At 38.4% G+C, this 11,636-nt stretch overlaps 1 protein-coding gene across 1 annotated transcript in view; it reads right to left on the bottom strand.

The window, feature by feature from the left end:
• LOC122808501 (CXADR-like membrane protein) overlaps positions 1 to 11,636 on the bottom strand; it is an 874,569-nt gene that overhangs the window by 565,204 nt on the left and 297,729 nt on the right. The window lies entirely within an intron of this gene.

Below are 11,636 nucleotides of genomic sequence, written 5' to 3'. Positions count from 1 at the left end.
AGCAAATCATATCATGTATGAAAACAGCTTTTTTTTGCCTTTCTAAGGTATGAAACAAGGAAAAAAATACATTTAATTTATTCAAAATATTTTGTGTGGAAATACAATAGATTTTAGTATTTGTCTATGGAGTCCATTCAAAAGGAATCATAGATTTAAGCATTGCATGCCTTGCCATGTGATGTATCTGTAATGAGTTGTACTGCAAGTAGAACATGTTTTTAAATTTCTGACCTACAACATATTGATGTGGATTAGACAGTTCATAGAAATTATATTACTTTACATATATACTGTCCAAAGAATCTGTGATAAGCTATCACACTGTCTTCAGAGAATGAAATATTTTTGAAGTGTTGGAATAGAAGAAGCCATGATGGAAATAAAATGACTATACATAGGGAACAATAATAAAACTGTAAGTACATTTATGAAATCAAATAAAAATATTTAGACAAAAATATATTAACCCAATTTTTGATAATATCAGTGTGTACTAAAATAAACTCAGTTACAATACCTATTATAAAAATGTGTTAAAAAATTGAACTTAGTTTTACGATGTGTCTCAAAAATGTATTTTTATATTTATATAATTTTTTATATTATTTTTTATTTATATAGTTTTATTTAATAAAGCGTTTCCAGAAAAAAATATTTTAGATTTAGCCAAATTCATTACTTGCCAAATTACTTTCTATACTTGTTTAAAAACAACATGATATTCTCTGTAACTATTTATAAATGTAACATAGGCAGCTGCATATACTACTAATACATGTTTTGATTTCTTGGATACTTGTCAGAGATTGTTCAAATAATTAGCAAGAAAAACAAATAAAGTAACAGAAAATGGGCATTCCTTCCTTACACCACAGGAAAGGAATGGAAAACTAGCACATGGCACAGATATGACCTATTTAGCAAATGAAAGACTTTTTTGCATTATTTCATTTTTTTTTTAATTTTTTAATTTTATTTGACTTCAATCTGTTTACTGGACAAGTGGTCTGGTATACAAATCCTTTTTTAGCCATGACATAGGTACAAAAGACACAGGTGACACAATAAGCTGAATCAATACATCGTCAAGTTACAGTGGGCATAAATGGTTATCCAGTCAAGGATAAAATTTCATGTGTTAAATATGACAAACTTTAGTAATATTAGGTTTGAATACTATATTCAGTCTATATACTATATGCAATAGAAATAATATAACATGCATCTGTTATGTACAACATAATTATGTACACAATTATGTACAACCCTGGACTACATGAAAAGAGACATGGAAGAGTTCCCTGATCATGTAGCCCAGGTGGGTATGACCCTTACCCCAAGTAGAATCCTGCCCTCACCAAGAATTATACCTCAGTATAAAGAAAAAATGAACAATTTTAACAACTGGCTAAGCTGCTGGTGTCATTCAAATGGGATCCAATGTCTGTCAGCCTGGGGCGACATGCTCGACAAGCCACGTTGCTTCACAAGAGACAGCTTGCACCTGTCACCCCTAGGCTTTTGAATACTGGCCAAGGTTCTTGCTGCCCCCATAGTTCCTTTTTTAGGCAAGGCTCAAAAGTCAAATCCACCTCCATAAACAGCACAAATTAAAAAATGAGGGTTATGCTACTCAATGCATGCGCTCGAAGCACTCCTTAGTATGAAGAATGTCAGCATCTGTGCAGTAACTGAAACCTGGTTCAAGGTTCCAGAGAGCACTCCAGCATTACCGGGCTACAACTCATACCATACATTTCGGTCACAGAACATGGACCAAAACACAAAAGGAGGGGGTGTATCCATATTCATCAAGGATACCTACACCTCCAGGTTAGTGGCGCAGCATGATACTTCTGAGATCATCCATGTGCAACTAACATCGGGCAAATCTGCAACGCAAATTGTGGCCTGCTACAGATCACCCTCCATGACCCAGGACCACCACTCTGCCTTTCTGGAGACACTGGAAAACATGAAGGTCCTACCAAACACCCTGATATTGGGTGATTTAAATTACCCTACCATTAACTGGGAAAACTACTTGAGTACAAACTCCCAGGCTCAGCGCTTCCTGGAATTTATCAACTCAAATGCCCTGGATCAGCTGGTAAACTCCCCTACCAGAGGTGAAAACATATTGGAGCTGGTCATCACTAACATGGGTGACAGGTGTTCTGCACCGGAGGTCAACCTGTAACTGGTTACATCAGACCATAAACTAATCACTCTGGATGTCCACACCCCACCACCATCCCAACCAAGGAAACCACAATGAAAAACTTTTCTAAAGCAAACTTCACCTTACTTAAGACAGAGGTGGTAAGTTTCACAGCCCCCACGCTAAAGGATAACGCCACCCAAGATGCAGAATCCTTTACAAATGCACTCTATGAGCACCTACAAGGATGCATGGATAGTGCCATCCCTAGAAAAAACAATACTCACTCCCCTAAGAGAAGGAAACCAGTCTGGTAGACCCCTGCCATAAACAGGTTATACTATAAAAGGTGGAAACTAGTTCTGAAAAAAAGCAAATCCCAAGAAGGAAAGACATCTCTGATCAGTATCAGTAAAAAACTAAAGTCCCTCATAAAATCATCCAAGGCTAACTTCGAAATAAAAATAACCAAAGATTCGAAAGATCACCACAAAGCCTTCCTTAGCTATGTCAAGAATCTAAGTGGCAACTCACAGATATATTCTGAGCTAGTGCAAAATAGCACAAAATATACTGAACCTACTGATATTGCCAACATCCTGGCAGAAAGATTCAGTGTACACTTTACCCCCCTCTCATCTCCAAAAGGGCCCACAAAAATATCGGAAAAGTATAGTGTCCCATAAATCACAGATGCACAGGTGAAAACAGCCCTTTCAAAAGCCAAAAACACAGCATCAGTGGGGCCAGATGGTGTCCCAGGATGCATCTTGCATGAACTACAGAACAAACTAACCCCCCACCTAAACACGCTGTTCAACCTCAGCCTCTCCACAGGCTACATGCCCATAGAATGGCACACAGCAACAGTTATTCCACTCCACAAAGGAGGGGTCACAACTGACCTTGGTAACTATCGCCCCATAAGCCTGACTAGCCTGATCAGCAAGGCTATGGAGCGCATCATCATGGAACTCATTAACAAAGACATTGGGAACCTCCAAACAATTGACCCGACTGAGTTCGGCTTTGTTAAGGGCAGATCATGCCTACTAAACCTGATTGACTTCTTTGAGACAGTTACCAAGGCCATAGATGAGGGAAAGGTGGTTCACACAGCCTACCTTGACCTTGCCAAGGTGTTCAACACCATTCCTCACTCAGGTATTATAGAAGAACTCACCAGCCTGAAAATAAACTCCTACGTCACAAGATGGGTTGCCAACTGGCTTACAGACAGAACTCACACAATAAGAATAGCAGGCTCCAGGTCCGACTCTAAACCAGTCACAAGTGGTGTCCCACAAGGCTTGGTCCTGGGACCCCTACTGTTCGGCATATACTTCTCAGAAGTACAGGCAAACACAGGAGGACTATGGCTAACCAAGTTCGCCGATGACTGCAAACTGGGAGCCATAAATGACTCTCTGGCTGAAACAGACATCCTCCAAAAAGGCCTTACTGAGACGGACACCTGGTGTCAAAGTCATGGCCTCAAGCTAAATGCCAAAAAATACATAGTCATCCCATTTGGAAAAAACAAAACACCCACAAATTACCACATAGGTGGCAGCCCCCTTAATATAGAACAGGTAATAAGAAATCTGGGGACCCAGGTAGATAGTAATCTCTCCTTTGACAATCATATTGCCAAACTAGTTAGGAAATCCTTCTATGTGGTCCATCTAATTGCTAAAGGGTTCACATCTAGAAATAAAGAGGTTATAGTGCCCCTCTACTCATCATTCATTAGACCCATCATAGAGTACAATGCCCCATTTGGGATGTACCTCACAAGACACATCCAACAGCTGGAAAGACCACAAAAGTACCTCACCAAGGGGATTACTGGCCTCAAACATATGTCCTAGGCAGACTGACTGAAAAAACTCCGGCTGTACTCGGTGGTATATCGCTTACTCAAAGGTGATCTCTGCCTGACTTACAAAGCCATGTCCAACTCAGAATTGATGGACATGCTCCACCTAAAGAAATCCAAGTCACTGTGAGTCACGTGCTATAGTGAGCTAAACCTCGCCACAACAATAAATAGAACATGCTGGAGGGATAGATTCCTGACGCAGAGACTCCCCATGCTTTGGAACAAGATTCCTATCTACATTAGGCAGAGCCCCTCACTAACACTCTTCAAGAGAAACCTTGACGAGTGGATGGGTAACAAAAAATACACCCCTGGGATCACTTCATTGGCTCTGCTTGACCAAGGCTCAGTTAATTAATCAATGGGATGGCGAAAGCCGACACACTCTGGCTAGGCTTATAAATGCCCTCGGGCAGATAGTCTAGTACCTACCTGTGAACCTAAGAACAAGAGGCATACTATAAAAATATATATATATACGTACAAGAAACATGTTGCAAAAAATATAAGTCCATGAAAGAAATACATTATTCAAGGAGGTACTGTTATACACATTATATGCTAGGAGCATTTGAATAAATTTTCAATTGTGAAAGTCCATGTCTTAGCCTGTGGATGTCATTTTGGCTTCTACTAATTGTTTAATTTTTATCTCTCATAGCAAGTTTTCTTTAAGTGGGGGTAGTAGTTTTGTATAAGAATTTTTTATAAAAGCATTTCTAGTAGCAGAGGCAACTCTACCTGGTATTGCAATACAATGTATTGGCTAAAATATTTCAAAATGATGCATCCTTTGTTCAGCAGGGAGTACAGAGTTATAGATTTTTACTTTAGTGGGCTGTAGATTTTGACAGTTATAGGATGAGTTCATGCAGAGTAGAGGTAGGGAATAGTCTATTTTTGGAAATAGAACATTTTAGCTATAGATTTATGTGGAATAGGGGGTAGCTGGGATATCTGGGAACATAGTATAATTGAAAGACCTTTGGTAGTGATTTTGCCTGTAAAATTATTGATGTTAAGGAGAGGGCCCAGTGTTAAACCTAGGCATTATTCTTTTACATTAAAGACATAAAAGGCATCACTAGTCTCAGTTATTAATTCTAGTAATAATTGATATTTACTTACTCTAGATGTCTACTGAATGAAGATAAACTCTATTTGGATAACTGTGGTATTTCTCGAGCTAATACATGCATGAGTGCTGACCCCCTGGGATGCATGCATTTATCAGACCAAACCAGTCCTGGTCTTGGCTGGCTTTGATAGCTGAAGATAAAGTCCACTTGGATTTACACTTACAAAAAAAAAAAAAAACAAAAACAAAAAAAACACGACATTGGTCTTGGCAGAGTTAACTAACTAATACTATACTAGACTGAAGCCAAGCACAGAGTTCATAGTATTATGCTGGGGAGATTGGTATAGATTTGTTTGGTGAGAGGGATGTGTTTTCCTGGCACCAAGTAGATGTACGTCATCAGCATTTATAGCAATACTGAGCTACAGTAGGTCTAAAGAGATGGACTTAATAAACCGAGAGAGTGGCACGGGGCCTAGAACACATCATTTGGGAACACGTAATAAGAGTTGCAACACCTGAAAAAACATTACGTGAGGACATTTGGAATTTTTAATCTTCAAGCCAGTAATGGAAGCAGGTTAATGCATTATCACCAAAAATATTTTAAGTTTGTGCAGATTACACAAATATGCCTGTGGAGTGGATTTAAGTCCTTTATTTATGCTACTGTATATCATTGGCTGCTTGTAGGGCTGTCATGGTGATAAAGGAATTTCTAAAGCCATGCTGTTGGTCACAAAGCACTGTACCTGTTAATATGTTTGAACAGCTATTTATACAGCATTTTTTTTTCAATTTGTTAGGGGACAAATATTAGAAATAAGTCTGTAATGTTTGAGTTGTGAGGGTGATTGCATTTTTGCAAGAGATATATTGTTGTATGTTGGAAGGTAGGTCGGACTTTACTGACTTTAGCAGATAAATTCGATATACAAGTGAGCGGTTTTGGGTCTATATTATATATTCAAAGTTTCAAAACTTCAAACCTCATATGTTCAACAACATATGAGTGAAGTTTGAAACATCGGAAATTTAATAAAAAAAATTTTAAAAAAACTTACCTCAATGCTCTGAGCAGGAGGGCAAGCCCTCTGCACCCCCCCTACTTAAATATGCCAACTCCAAGATCGCACTTCAATGCAGAAAAGGGAAATTTTCCCATTCTGCACCATATGGAGCCATTGCTTTTCACCTTCGAACTTTTTAAAGTTCGATCATATGGTGTTAACCATATGACATTCAAACTTTAACATTTTAGAATAGTTAATAGGGACCCGTGGTTTTGCAATATGTTCTGTTACAAGTATCAGCAAAGAAGGGTGTTCAGTAAATTTAGACCCAGGGGTATTTAGTTTGGATAGGAAAGATTTGCTAATACTGCAAAAATGTTGAATTTAGCAGCATACTCAGCAAGAGGTTAATAGTGTACATAATCCTATGAAATATTTGGCTGAAAACTGTTAGAAAAAGAGACCTATCTAATACTGAAGATAAAGATGTAGGACCCAAATGATCTAACTATTTATGGGCTTCAGAAACCAAACTGTGCATTTAGCATCCATATATTTCAAAGACATAACAAATCTTTTATTAATTACATGCATATTGATGCAGTAATCAATATTAAAAAGAAAAACACTTCTGGAAGGACAGAGGGGTTAAAACCTTAACTGTGACCCAGATGACCTGTATTCAATTAGTGGGCATGGGAGTGCAGTGGGACGATGGGAACAAGCAGAAGGTGGCAACTTGGCTCACCAGTGGGAGCTGTTGGTGGTGTAGCCTATGAAATATTGGCCAGTGAATGTGCTGCCACTACACAGCCACACAAGTAAGGGGGCAATCACATGAGGAAGCTTCCATGCTCTTCCCCAAAGACTGGCAGCATTAGAGTCCCTCAAAAGCTGCCTAGGGGATGTTAGGAGCTATTGGGTACAGGGGGAGACCTTAAAGATGGATGATGGCCCCTGTCACTGGCTTTCACTTCACAGCAAAAGGAAATGGCTAGTGATGGCTCTCACCCTATCAGGAATGAATTCGCTCGGTAGGTTAGGGGCTGATGATCAATAGGTATAGGGGTTAAAATAATAACAGAAATAATCTGAAGTTACTTTTCTCATTGTCAAATGTTTCTTTGTTATTAAAGTCTCAGAGTCTTGAAGTATTCAGTTTGTAATTGCCAATTAAAAAAACAACAACATTGAACCTAATTCAGATGAAAAACATTAAACGTTTGGTCACCTGCCATCTCAGCTTGAAGCTTTTTACTTTTTAAAAGAACTATTACCAGTAGAAATGTCCTTAAGTTAAAATGAATTAAAAGTTAAGTGTAATTTTTATAGGGTCTGGAACAGCCAATAATCTACCACCTCATTATTTATGGTCCGCTGGGTATTATTAAATTTAATAGAAGATGTGGATAATAATAACCCGTGGTTCTGAGTTCAGATTACAGAGGCAGACTTCTAACTGAAAGATATAACTCTTACATATTTGTTTTTAATTTTGACTGTTAAAAGGATTATTCCTCTTATTTTCAATGAAGAAATATTTTTTTAATGTATTAATAGTTCTTTAAAAGATGCAGTAAGCCAATTGTTTTTTCATAATACCACTCTCTGTCATGTAGCATATTTACCATAATTAAACATTTTAAATTTAGTTAAAAGCTCTAATGAATAATTCATAGCTTAAATATGTCATTTTGTGTCTCAGGGAGCTTGTTAATGGAGATTGTTTAGCAGAAACAAAACTATATGTTTTGATCATGGTCCCCTGAGCTCTGCTTAAAGTTATAGGATAATGAATATTGTCTATCAAAAAACAAAAGTCACCTATTTAACATAATAGAGTTTTTTAACTGCAGAGTCATTCAACAACAAAACTGAGCAGGTAGGAAATATCTAATGTAATAATGTTTCAAATGAAGGGCAGGAGAAATCATAAGGAGGTGATATCAGAAATAAATATCATTGCTTCATCATCTAAAAAATATCATGAGGGAAATACGAAAAAAAAGCGCGTGTGTTTTATTTTATTTTATTTATTTTATTTTACATTTGTTGACTGGGCTAGTCTAACTGGATTTATTTCCATTTTCAGTAGGCCTAGGGAGAAAAGCTCCAAATGTTTACAATGTTAAAATAAACATTACAAATTTTGAGAGCAAATAGATCACAATTGTTACATAAATAATGAATATTTGCAAACAAAAAATTACAACACATACAAGTCAACAAGTCGTTTACATAATAGAATTTAGATATAGTAAAGAGAAGTTATTATACAGTAAGATAAAAGAGAATTGTAGTACTTCATCAAGGTAAGGTGTAGAACGTAAGTTAAGTTGTGTTTACTAGTATTAGGCCTGCTTCTAGGGGTAAGCAGTAAAGTAGGAGTAAGTGTGGTGAAAGAGATATGGGTGGAGAAATTACAGGATTATTCAGGGTTATTGCAAGGGCATAACCAATGTGTTAATAGGTGTCTTTTGAGGTTTTGTTTAAAGAGAGGTAAGGAAAAGAGTACTGTTAGTTCATTAGGTAATAAGTTCCATTTTTACTCGCTGTATTAGAAAACAGGGAGGCTCCAGCTAGGTTGTTGGTTTTACTTATGGTGGCTAGATGTTTGTTAGAGGAGCATAGTGAATTTAAATTTTTTTAGGGCATTATGAGGTTGGAGAGTATGGGAGTGCTGTTAGGTTGGTAGAATATCTTGTGGGCAATGGTGAGTTGGGAGAATATTAGGTTGTTTTGTAGTTCAAGCCAGCCTAGGTGCTGCAGATTAAGACAGTGGTGAGTTCAGAAGGGATTGCTTGTGGCAAATCTGGCTATGCTGTTGTAGGAATTAGCTAGTGTGATGAGATTATTTTTCTTTAGGTTTGTATATATGGGTGAGGCATACAGAAGAGTTGAAACTAAGTGGGTGTGAGCAATCTTAGTTCTAGCTGTTGGAGTCAAGAAAGATTTGATTCTATATAAGGAGCCTATTTTCCTGGTAACAGCTTTATGGTGTGGTTTATGTGGCTATCAAAATTAAGGTTATTGTCAATAGTTATTCCTAACAGTTTTGTGGTAGTGTCAGGGGATATAAGGGTGTTATTATTGGAACTGACTGAGAAATCTAAGGGGAGAGACTTACTGGTGGGTGTGAACAGTAGGAGCTTGTTTTTTTAGCATTGAGAAGGAGGCAGCATGTTGAGAACCATGTCTCTACTGAGTTAAATACGTTTTGGGTTAGGAAATGTAGTTTTGATATGGAGTTAAATGAGCATGTCAGTGTAGAATCTTCTGCATATTGTATACAGGTGACTTGAGGAATTGCAACATGGAGGTCATTGATAAATAGTGAGAATAGGAGAGGTCCCAAAATAGAGCCCTGGGGGACGCCAAGTGTGACTGGCAGGAGAGAAACATCATTGGTTGCAAAATGTGTGTGTGTGTGTGTGTGTGTGTGTGTGTGTGTGTGTGTGTGTGTGTGTGTGTGTGTGTGTGTGTGTGTGTGTGTGTGTATGTGAGTGGTTGTGTCAGGATCATTATTTCTCCAAATGTCAAACAAAATTTGTGTAAACTTTTAAAATGACAGGATACCTAATGTCGCAAAACAGAGATACCTAGGCGTAATACTCAACCCTACCCTTTCCTTACACACACACACACACACACACACACACACACACACACACACACACACACACACAGATTTTTGTAACCAATGCTACAAAATCAGTCATCTCCTATGACCTGCTGCTTGCAGGGCCATTGTAAAAAACATTTTAATACCTAAGCTTGAATATTGCCTCTTTTTCAAGTTTCAGGATTTGGTGCTCAGTCTCTTCTCTTTATCTATAATCTCTGGTGTTATGTGAAATGCCTCACATAAGGTGTGTGGAATATTAAACATAGATTGAAGTCTGGTCACCTGCCTATCAATGGATTTCTTTGGATCTGCAGATATGGGTCCTAGGAGGGATTTGTAGATTTATTTGGTCAAATCACTCAAGCTGTGCAATATACACCAAATAATTTAAAACTCTCACCAAGAAAATGGATGAGGTGTTTTACAAATCTGTCCAGTGCCTGAAACACTCTGTTTGGTGGATGAAAAAAGGAACTTTCTTCTTCCAATTTCTTCTTGGTGACCACCACCATCACCACAGAATCTATGGCTGGGCCCTTGCTCCAATGGAGATAGTCTTCTGGGCAACTAGAAATTTGTCTAGTTTCTTCGGAATAGGTTCTGCTATGTCTGGTTCCTTCCAAGCCTGTATGGAGTTCAGGTTAAACATTTCATCTGCAGGTCATACAACTCAAGATGTAAATGAGCCAGAGCCCAAAGCCTTACTGAATATTCACTCTTCTGGAGAAAGTGATTGGGAAGACCATCCCCCTTTAATTTTAAGTAGTTTGAGGACCTCTCCAAATGACACAGACTCAAAGAGGGATCTGGGGTAGTTTCTCCTTCATCAAAGTCCGTATCCATGGTGACAGATTCTTAAGAAGAATCCAGGAGCCTCCTTTTACAGACATACTTCCAGTGTACTACCTAGGTAGGATACTTTGGTGAGGACTTGGAAGCTGGGGGAGATGGAACCAAGCTTGTAGTAACATTTATTGCTTTAGAATGGGAGAGTACTCTCTCAAAAGCCTCAAATGCCAAGACAGAAAATAGGTGCTAGGAGCAGAGTCATAGGATCCGAAGCCCTGGAGGGGGGCTCAGTCTGATACACTGTATGTTTGGGATCAGCTGCCAATGTCCTAACCAAACTATCTAGTGCTGCCATCCTGAGAAGAAGGAATGCTTCTGAGGATCTCAGATCTGAACCCAACCTATCTGAGCTAGTACTGACAGCCTAGCCCCAAGATTCCTAGGTTCTGATGAAGTCTTGACCCTGGTGGAGTCTGGATCTAATAGCCATGATCCAAAAAGTTGGATTGGAGAAAGAGTAAGTACTTGCTGTGGGATAGAAATTGTTCCTTCTTTTGCTCTGGTGGAGATCAGAGCCAGGAGGACCCACAATGAAATCTGGGTCCAGAAGAATTCCCTCATCTTGTCCATGTCAGCTTTGGTGAGCTCCTGGATTACCTGAATGACCAGAAAGATGAAGTGGTGGAGAGAGGTCTGGACTGATCTCTCTTTTCTTGTAGTATCAGAGAACAGGACATAGTTGACACCAGCTCTGGATAAAACGTCAGCAGAGTAATGGATCAGATAATTGGATTCAAAAATAGCATTGGCTCCTAGCTTTGCCAAATTTAGACACCAGATCTGAAGATGAGGAGCAATCTGGAGACCTCTTCATAGAAGAAATAGATTTCTTCTTATCTTTGACTTTTTTTCCTTCTCCCAGTTTTCCCTGGGTTTTCAAGAGATTTTTTGGGAAGGCAAGAGACAGAGAGAAAGAGAAAGACAGAAGAAAGGTTTAATGAACTAGAAGCCCTTTCTTTACAGGAGCTAGAAAAGTCATTTTAAAATACATTTGTTCCTTCTTTCTATGATGACCCACTGTC

The sequence above is a fragment of the Protopterus annectens genome, chromosome 8.part0 (assembly GCF_019279795.1).
Source record: "Protopterus annectens isolate FY-2018-M chromosome 8.part0, PAN1.0, whole genome shotgun sequence".
Taxonomy (NCBI): domain Eukaryota; kingdom Metazoa; phylum Chordata; order Ceratodontiformes; family Protopteridae; genus Protopterus; species Protopterus annectens.
Note: the sequence above shows the minus strand (reverse complement) of the source record. Positions and strands in the feature narration are given on the sequence as shown.